General features: G+C 47.1%; 1 pseudogene; it reads right to left on the bottom strand.

Moving 5' to 3' along the window:
• Positions 1 to 513: 513 nt before the first annotated feature.
• Positions 514 to 2,045, bottom strand: LOC147080313 (sulfate transporter pseudogene; annotated as a pseudogene).
• Positions 2,046 to 9,352: the final 7,307 nt, after the last annotated feature.

Below are 9,352 nucleotides of genomic sequence, written 5' to 3' on the forward strand. Positions count from 1 at the left end.
TGTTACATCCTGGTGCCCATCCCCCTGCCAAATTAGTTTAAACTCTCCCCAACAGTACTAGTATTGGTTCCGGCCCTGTTGTCTGTCCCACCTCCCCCAGAACCTGTCTCAATGCCCCAGGAATCTATAGCCCTCCCTCCTGCACCATCTCTCCAACCACGCATTAACCTGCACTATCCTCCTATTTCTAATATCCGTGAGTAATTCATGATTGCTACCTTTGAGGTCCTGCTTTTTAATCTCTTTCCTAGTTCCCTGAAATCTGCCTGCAGGACCTCATCCCTCTTTCTACCTATGTCGTTGATACTGATATGGACCATGACCTCTGGCTGTTCACCCTCCCCCCTCAATGTTCTGCAGCCACTCGGTGACATCCTTAACCCTGGCACCAGGGAGGCAACATACCATCCTGGAGTCACGTCTAACCACTTATTCTATGTTACTGGAGTGGTACAGGAGGCGAGTAGAAACTCAAACTGGTGGCTCCCTATGGGGCAAAATTACTGTACAAAAAAAGAGACTCTGTGACACCTAATAAGCTATTTTGATCCTTTTTATTTTTCTTTAAAGACAGTGTTGAGGAGAATACTTTGTATGGAAAGTATTCCTCCAAGCATTTCTTTCTCTTTTAGTGTTATATTAGTAATTGAAAACCAGTATGTTTAAAAATCATTGATTAGTTTTTAAAAACCTACTTACTTTTGGACTAGAGCACCCTTCAAAAATATAGGAAAAATCTATTTAGATGTGGTGTTGGGTAGTTAGGATATTGGGACAGGGGTCACAGTCTAAGAATAAGGGGTAAGCCATTTAGGACTGAGATGAGGAGGAATTTCTTCACCCAGAGAGTGGTGAACCTGTGGAATTCTCTACCACACAAGGCAGTTGAGGCCAATTCATTAAATATATTCAAGAAGGAGTTAGATATATTTCTTAAGGCTAAAGGGATCAAGGGATATGGGGAGAAAGCAGGAACAGGGTACTGAATTTGGATGATCAGCCATGATCTCATTAAATGGCAGAACAGGCTCGAGGGGCCAAATGGCCTACTCCTGCTCCTATGTTCTATGTTACATGATAATTAACTGCATTTAGCATAGCTATTTATCAGTGGAACTTTCGAACTCCGCCTTAATTCACTGTACTGTGGAAAATTATCACTACATTGAGGTGGATCCTGAAATTATAATAGAAGGGAGTGCTTTGTTTGTTGAGTTTTTTTTTAAATTGCTGTAAATTAAATCTAGTAATTACTCGGTGACAAACTATCTGTTCACTTCTTACATAGCACTGTGTCTGGAAGTGTGAAAAGCATTAGCACTAAACTTGGAATGAAATGCCTTACCTGATAAATACCACACATAAATGTTAGGGCAGCTGATACACTGACAGCGTAGCATTTTTTATCGCACTCAAAGTTTAGTAACCCAGGGAGAGTCACGTTCATCATCATGGTTGAATTAACTTCACTGATGTTCCAGTTATCTCCACTGCCCATCACCATTGGCATCGCTTTGCTGTCTTCGTCTACCTCGAATCCAGCCAGCTGAAGCTCCCGATCAACCACCTGCCCCACCAAGAGGCATATTAAGCTGAAAATGCCCACTGAAATATGACGTGAGGTACCCATCAGGAAATAAATAATGCAGGAGAAGAAGGATGCATACAAACTGGAACTGGTTTCTAGACCAGCAAGCAATGCATATGCTATTGATTGAGGAACCATGACGACAGCAACAAGCAAACCTGAAATGGTATCGCCTAAGATCCATTCTTTTAGTTTGTACTTTGGGAGCCACTGGAGGACGGGAAAGAAACCAGTAATCAAGTTTTTAAGATTGTCCAGTGAACATGAGCAACTTTCTTGCAGCTTCTTTTCAATTACTTTCTTCACATCAACTTTTTCCTTCACTGTCCTTTCAATCTGCACTTGAGATTCAGAATGAAGTTCCATTTTAGGCAATTGTTCTTCGTTTTCCATTCTTCTCGGGTATTGTAGTGCACTGTAGATGAGTAGTTCTAAAAGTCTGTAAATAAAAAGTACATTACTTCACACAGCAAATAAAACCTTTGCTTATGCAAAACACCAGCTCTATCACTGTTTCACTGCAGTGATTTTTATAGTATGTAAGTATTCTGGATCAGACAGGTATTAATTTGTGTCTGCATCATAATTGCAGGTTACTAAGATAAATATGCTAAAATTGCAATATTTTGACAAAAAGCTATTCATTCAATGTAAAGCAGATTTTGTGTGGGCTTAACAAGCGAAGTAGGGAAGAAAGTTTTGTGGGTTTTTCTAATCTACATTGAATGTTTCAGCTGCCAGGTTCTGTGCCATGTGCAAAATGCTGAGTTGTAAAATAAATGCTGAAACTTCAAAATTATTATGTAGAGTGCCATATACTTTAAAGACTTTAGGGTACTTCTTTAGAGAACCAATAATACTGCATTGAACTGTTCTTATGGATTACAAATCAGGAAAATGTTTGTTCGATCAGCTTTTATAATACCCGATAGTTACAGAGCTTTGTATGAGCAGTATGATTTTCAACCTGCTACTCCTGATCGCATTAATTATAAGTTGAGGTTTGTGACTGTCATAATTGTTGACCAGTATTGGGGGTCATTTAAGCAAACCCTCTCCAATATAACTGAATTTTGTTAAACTAGCATAGAATGTCTATATTTAATTCTGGTTATAAATAATTACATGTAATTATTATTAGAACCATTGAAGTTTACATTACATTCTGTCCATTGTATCTGTGCTGGCTTTTTCATAGAATCATAGAATGGTTACAGCACAGAAGAAGGCCATTCGGCCCATCGAGCCCATGCCAGCTCTCTAAGAGCACCCCCGCCCTTTCCCCGTAGCTCTGCAAATTTCTTTCCTTCAGATACATATCCAACTCTCTTTTGAAAGCCATGATTGAATCTGCCTCCACCACCCTTTCAGGCAGTGCATTCCAGATCTTAACCACTTGCAGCATAAAAAAGTTTTTTCTTACATTGCCTTTGGTTCTTTTGCCCATCACCTTAAATCTGTGTCCTCTGGTTCTCGACCCTTTTGCCATGTGTCCGCCCATTTCACCAGCTTGTCTATGTCTTCCTGAAGTCTATCACTCTCCTCCTCACTGTTCACTATACTTCCAAGTTTTGTATCATCTGCAAATTTTGAAATTGTGCCCTGTACACCCACGTCCAAGTCATTAATATATATCAAGAAAAGCAGTGGTCCTAGAATCGACCCCTGGGAAACACCACTGTATACCTTCCTCCAGTTTGAAAAACAACCGTTCACCACTAACGAGAGCAATTCAAAACAACACTATCAATAATCAGTTATTTTACCATTTTTAGAAGGATGACACCCAAGCCCCGACTTTAACTCTGGATGTGAATCGGTGTGCGGGGATTGGGTGGCCATCGAGCACCCATGATTTTTTTGGCATGAGTCCTGAACCGTTTTAACTCTTGAACCCAATTTTAATAAGAGTGATGGACTGGTCTCTCAATTGCGTGGTGATTTGGCCAGGCTGCCTCCATTGTACACACAATTCTAGGCCTCTTTAAAGCGGGGATGTACCTCTTAAAGCAAGATTACATCCCTTGTCTGTTTATCTGTACCGAGACAAATTTGTCAAAGGGCTGCCCCTCCCCCCACACTTTTCAGATGTCTCCCTGGAGGTCGTAGTGGTGGAAGCGATGACGAGGAGGGAGCAGGTTCTCCCCAAAACCCCACATGAGCATTCCCAAGGCCCAAATGAAGCAGGCCTAGACAGAGGTAGTTGAAAGGGTGTCAGTGCCACCAGTCCTTACCTGGTCTGGCCTATATGTTACTCCAGACCCACAGCAATGTGGTTGACTCTTAACTGCCCTCTGAAATGGCCGAGCAACTCACTCAGTTGTAACAAACCGCTACGAAACATAATAAGAATGAAACCGGACGGACCACCCGGCATCGACCTCTGCACCGGCTATGGACATGGCAATGGCACACCCAGCCCAGTTGACCCTGCAAAGTCCTCCTCACCAGCATCTGGGGACTTGTGCCAAAATTGGGAGAGCTGCTCCACAGACTAGTCAAGCAACAGCCTGACATAGTCATACTCACAGAATCATACCTTCCAGCCAATGTCCCAAACTCCTCCATCACCATCCCTGGGTATGTCCTGTCTCACCAGCAGGCCAGACCCACCAGGGGTGGTGGCACAGTGGTATACAGTCGGGAAGGAGTGGCCCTGGGAGTCCTCAACATTGACTCCGGACCCCATGAAGTCTCATGGCTTCAGGTCAAGCACAGGCAAGGAAACCTCCTGCTGATTACCACCTACTGCCCTCCCTCAGCTGATGAATCAGTACTCCTCCATGTTGAACACCATTTGGAAGAAGCACCAAGAGTGGCAAGGGCACAGAATGTACTCTGGGTAGGGGACATCAATGTCCATCACCAAGAGTGGCTCGGTAGCACCACTACTGACTGAGCTGGCTGAGTCCTGAAGGACATAACTGCCAGTCCAGGCCTGCGATAGTCTTGTGAATCTTTTAAAATCTTGTGAATAGCTATTTTAGGTAGATTTATGTATTGAAAATCTACAGGTTTAGTACTAAATATTTTCATACAGTGGTTGCAAAATTGCATTTCTCAAAGTTTCTATTAGCTGGAAGAGTTAAACTAATTCACAGTGTTGTTTATGGGGAATATTCCGTCACAGAACCTCTGCAAATATGCTCACTATGTTAGCCATTTGGGTGGAAGTGGAGGCAATGTTCCCTTTCATTTTTTTTGTACTGAGCAGGCCATGAACTCCTTTGAGCGCGATCTTTTCGTCCCATGAGCAAATTTTAAAACAACAACAGCAACATCAACCACTTAAAAGCAGATATACAGTAATGCCATATTGCCACCCCACCGTCTCAAACCATGAGACAATCAGACAAGATTCTATACAAGTTTAACTTGACATTTCTGCTTTTGAATTCTATTCCTCTAGAAATGAACCCCAGTGCTTTATTTACACTTCTATGGCTTTTTTAACCTGCATTACTTTTAATAATTTGTGAAGCTATACCCCTAGATCCCTTTGCACCTCTACTCCATTTAGACTCTTATTATCCAAGGAGTAGGTCGCCTCCTCATTCCTCATACCAAAATGCACCACCTCACACTTACCTATATTGAAATTCATTTGTCATTTACATGCCCATTCTGCAAGTTTGTTTACAATAGAATTAATTAAAAGCTTTTAGTTCGTCATGTACAAACTCTATTTAATAAAAAATTGCTTGTCAGAAATGACTGGGATATAAAAGAACGGCAAAATAATGCATTAACACTTCAGAAACGTCACACAGTTACACGGTTATGCATCGACAAACAATCCAAAAACCCAAGGTGAGCTGAAAGAGGCATATCTATTCGTGCAATTTGTATTAATTTTAAAGTTTTCAACGTATTAGGCCATCCCTCATGTCACTATAGCAGTGGCTGCACAAGCAGCAGGAGCAGCAGCTTTCCTATGGCGCTGACGTGCTGTATGTCCACATAAGTAATTAGAATATTAATCACAAGGCAACCAGACAACCAACAAATATAAAGTGCTGTAGTTCTTTAGTTCACAGTATTAAAAAGAATTGAACAAAAACAGGTATCCATATTTCCAACTTCAATCACTTCCATTAATAAACGTTGTCTGCTTGAACCAGCACACTTCCCACGTAACATGTCAGAAATACAGCCCTTATTCACAAGTGCAGAAAAACACACACACAATTTGTGTCACCAAATTAAAAACAAAAAGCAGGAAAAGCTATGATTTAACAGAAATAAACATTCATCTTTCTTCCAGGACAGGAGAACCAATCAGACTGACTTGGAAATCTTTACTAATATGGTGATGTAAAGATGTTAATTTCCGAATTTTGCTTCTAATGATTTTCTCTCAAACATTCTCCACAATATTAATCCCTGCTCTTATCACAAAAAATTTTGAATTATTTTAGGTACTTCACAATTAAATACTGGGAAACAAACTTCATTGTACTCTCAATTTTTAATCTCCTATTTCAAACATTTATACCAAATCAAAATTGAACACTATCAATTTAATCGAAGTATTTTCTGTGCCTTTCTCAATAAACAAATAGTGGTTTCTTCTAAAGTAGCTTCCTGCAATTTTTATACATCATTACATAACTCGTGTTATTATTAACTCGCCACTAAACGTTTAAGAGGAAATCTATATTTACATTATTCCTGGGACTTGTTAGGACTATAGAACAATAGACAAAATAAACTGGTTTGTGTTTTTCCCCTTTTTTGCTTCTCTTCCAAAACATCTTACTTTTTATTGACTTTTTAAAAAATATTAATATGTAACTCGTACAAATCCTTCTCTGCCCTCACCCTCGTCAACAGCATGGTTGCATGTTTGTCTAAAGCTACTCACTTCAGTCGATCATTCAAAATCAAATATTGAGAAATTTCAATTTTAAAATGTTTTAAGCATTTCAGAACCTCTTTAAAAGCATTTGGACTTCAAGACCTGGTTGAAACTTGTTTAGATGAGGGGAGCACAGTGGCATAGTGGTTAGCACTGTTGCCTCACAGCGCCAGGGACCCGGGTTCAAATCCGGCCTCGGGTGACTGTCTGTGTGGAGTTTGCACATTCTCCCCGTGTTTGCGTGGGTTTCCTCCGGGTGCTCCGGTTTCCTCCCACAGTCCAAAGATGTGCGGGTTAGGTTGATTGGCCATGATAAAAATTGGCCCTTAGTGTTAGGGGGGATTAAATACGTGGGGTTACGGGGATAGGGCTTGGGTGGGATGGCTGTCAGTGTAGGGACCGGGTGCTAGGGTTTGGATGATCAGCCATGATCTCGTTGAATGGCGGAGCAGGCTCGAAGGGCCGAATGGCCTACTCCTGCTCCTATCTTCTATGTTTCTATGTATGTTTCTATGAAAACTGATTTTTGTTTCTGTTTCTTCCAAAATCATATTCAAAACTTCGGTGGAACAGAAGTGTTTTTATCACTCATTTTTTGTGAAAAGTTCATTAAAAATCTTTAAATTCTTTCAAATCTCATTGCAGCCTTGACAAGAAGTTGCTCCAAGTTTTTCTTTCCCTCTTCAACACTGTCATTAAACATGCAACAAAATTAATAAAATAAACTCTAATTCCAAACAGAGCTCAAATAAGAAAGTGAATAAAGTGGTTGAACTTCCTAAGAAGGCGGTGAGGTTATCTATCCCCAGTCTTGGCGATAAGTTGGAATCAGTTTTGGAGAAGTTGTTTCCTCTTTTTCTGCTGCCGTTCCCACCGTTTCTCACAGACACTTGAGGTACAAACGGCACAAACTTTTTCCCCTCTCTCATAACATGATTTAAATAACCCTGATAAACTCCTTGACAAAGGGGACAACACCTGGCAAAATTTAACTGGAACTTACTGCTTGACGCTCAACATCACTTTCCTGTATTTTTTTCCAGCTTTAAACAATTTTCTGAATTTAAAAAAAAAAAATTCTAATTTCTGTTTCTCGCTCTCCCTCCCCGTCTCTCGCTCTCCCTCCCCGTCTCTCGCTCTCCCTCCCCGTCTCTCGCTCTCCCTCCCCGTCTCTCGCTCTCCCTCCCCGTCTCTCGCTCTCCCTCCTCGTCTCTCGCTCTCCCTCCCCGTCTCTCGCTCCCCCCCCGTCTCTCGCTCCCCCCCGTCTCTCGCTCCCCCCCGTCTCTCGCTCTCCCCCCGTCTCTCGCTCTCCCCCCGTCTCTCGCTCTCCCCCCCGTCTCTCGCTCTCCCCCCGTCTCTCGCTCTCCCCCCCGTCTCTCGCTCTCCCCCCCGTCTCTCGCTCTCCCCCCCGTCTCTCGCTCTCCCCCCCCGTCTCTCGCTCTCCCCCCCCGTCTCTCGCTCTCCCCCCCCGTCTCTCGCTCTCCCCCCCCGTCTCTCGCTCTCCCCCCCGTCTCTCGCTCTCCCCCCCGTCTCTCGCTCTCCCCCCCGTCTCTCGCTCTCCCCCCCCGTCTCTCGCTCTCCCCCCCGTCTCTCGCTCTCCCCCCCCCGTCTCTCGCTCTCCCCCCCCCGTCTCTCGCTCTCCCCCACCCGTCTCTCGCTCTCCCCCCCCCGTCTCTCGCTCTCCCCCCCCCGTCTCTCGCTCTCCCCCCCCGTCTCTCGCTCTCCCCCCCCGTCTCTCGCTCTCCCCCCCCGTCTCTCGCTCTCCCCCCCCCGTCTCTCGCTCTCCCCCCCCGTCTCTCGCTCTCCCCCCCCGTCTCTCGCTCTCCCCCCCCGTCTCTCGCTCTCCCCCCCCCGTCTCTCGCTCTCCCCCCCCCCGTCTCTCGCTCTCCCCCCCCGTCTCTCGCTCTCCCCCCCCGTCTCTCGCTCTCCCCCCCCGTCTCTCGCTCTCCCCCCCCGTCTCTCGCTCTCCCCCCCCGTCTCTCGCTCTCCCCCCCCGTCTCTCGCTCTCCCCCCCCGTCTCTCGCTCTCCCCCCCCGTCTCTCGCTCTCCCCCCCCCGTCTCTCGCTCTCCCCCCCCGTCTCTCGCTCTCCCCCCCCGTCTCTCGCTCTCCCCCCCCGTCTCTCGCTCTCCCCCCCCCGTCTCTCGCTCTCCCCCCCCCGTCTCTCGCTCTCCCCCCCCCGTCTCTCGCTCTCCCCCCCGTCTCTCGCTCTCCCCCCGTCTCTCGCTCTCCCCCCGTCTCTCGCTCTCCCCCCGTCTCTCGCTCTCCCCCCGTCTCTCGCTCTCCCCCCGTCTCTCGCTCTCCCCCCCCGTCTCTCGCTCTCCCCCCCCGTCTCTCGCTCTCCCCCCCCGTCTCTCGCTCTCCCCCCCCCGTCTCTCGCTCTCCCCCCCGTCTCTCGCTCTCCCCCCCGTCTCTCGCTCTCCCCCCCGTCTCTCGCTCTCCCCCCCGTCTCTCGCTCTCCCCCCCGTCTCTCGCTCTCCCCCCCGTCTCTCGCTCTCCCCCCCGTCTCTCGCTCTCCCCCCCGTCTCTCGCTCTCCCCCCCCGTCTCTCGCTCTCCCCCCCGTCTCTCGCTCTCCCCCCCCGTCTCTCGCTCTCCCCCCCCGTCTCTCGCTCTCCCCCCCGTCTCTCGCTCTCCCCCCCGTCTCTCGCTCTCCCCCCCCGTCTCTCGCTCTCCCCCCCCGTCTCTCGCTCTCCCCCCCCGTCTCTCGCTCTCCCCCCCCGTCTCTCGCTCTCCCCCCCGTCTCTCGCTCCCCCCCGTCTCTCGCTCCCCCCCGTCTCTCGCTCCCCCCCGTCTCTCGCTCCCCCCCGTCTCTCGCTCCCCCCCCCGTCTCTCGCTCCCCCCCCCGTCTCTCGCTCCCCCCCCGCCTCTCGCTCTCCCCCCCGTCTCTCGCTCTCCCCCCCGTCTCTC

This window comes from Somniosus microcephalus, unplaced genomic scaffold, assembly GCF_052327205.1.
Source record: "Somniosus microcephalus isolate GS21.2 unplaced genomic scaffold, FLI_Smic_1.0 scaffold1724, whole genome shotgun sequence".
NCBI classification, from domain to species: domain Eukaryota; kingdom Metazoa; phylum Chordata; class Chondrichthyes; order Squaliformes; family Somniosidae; genus Somniosus; species Somniosus microcephalus.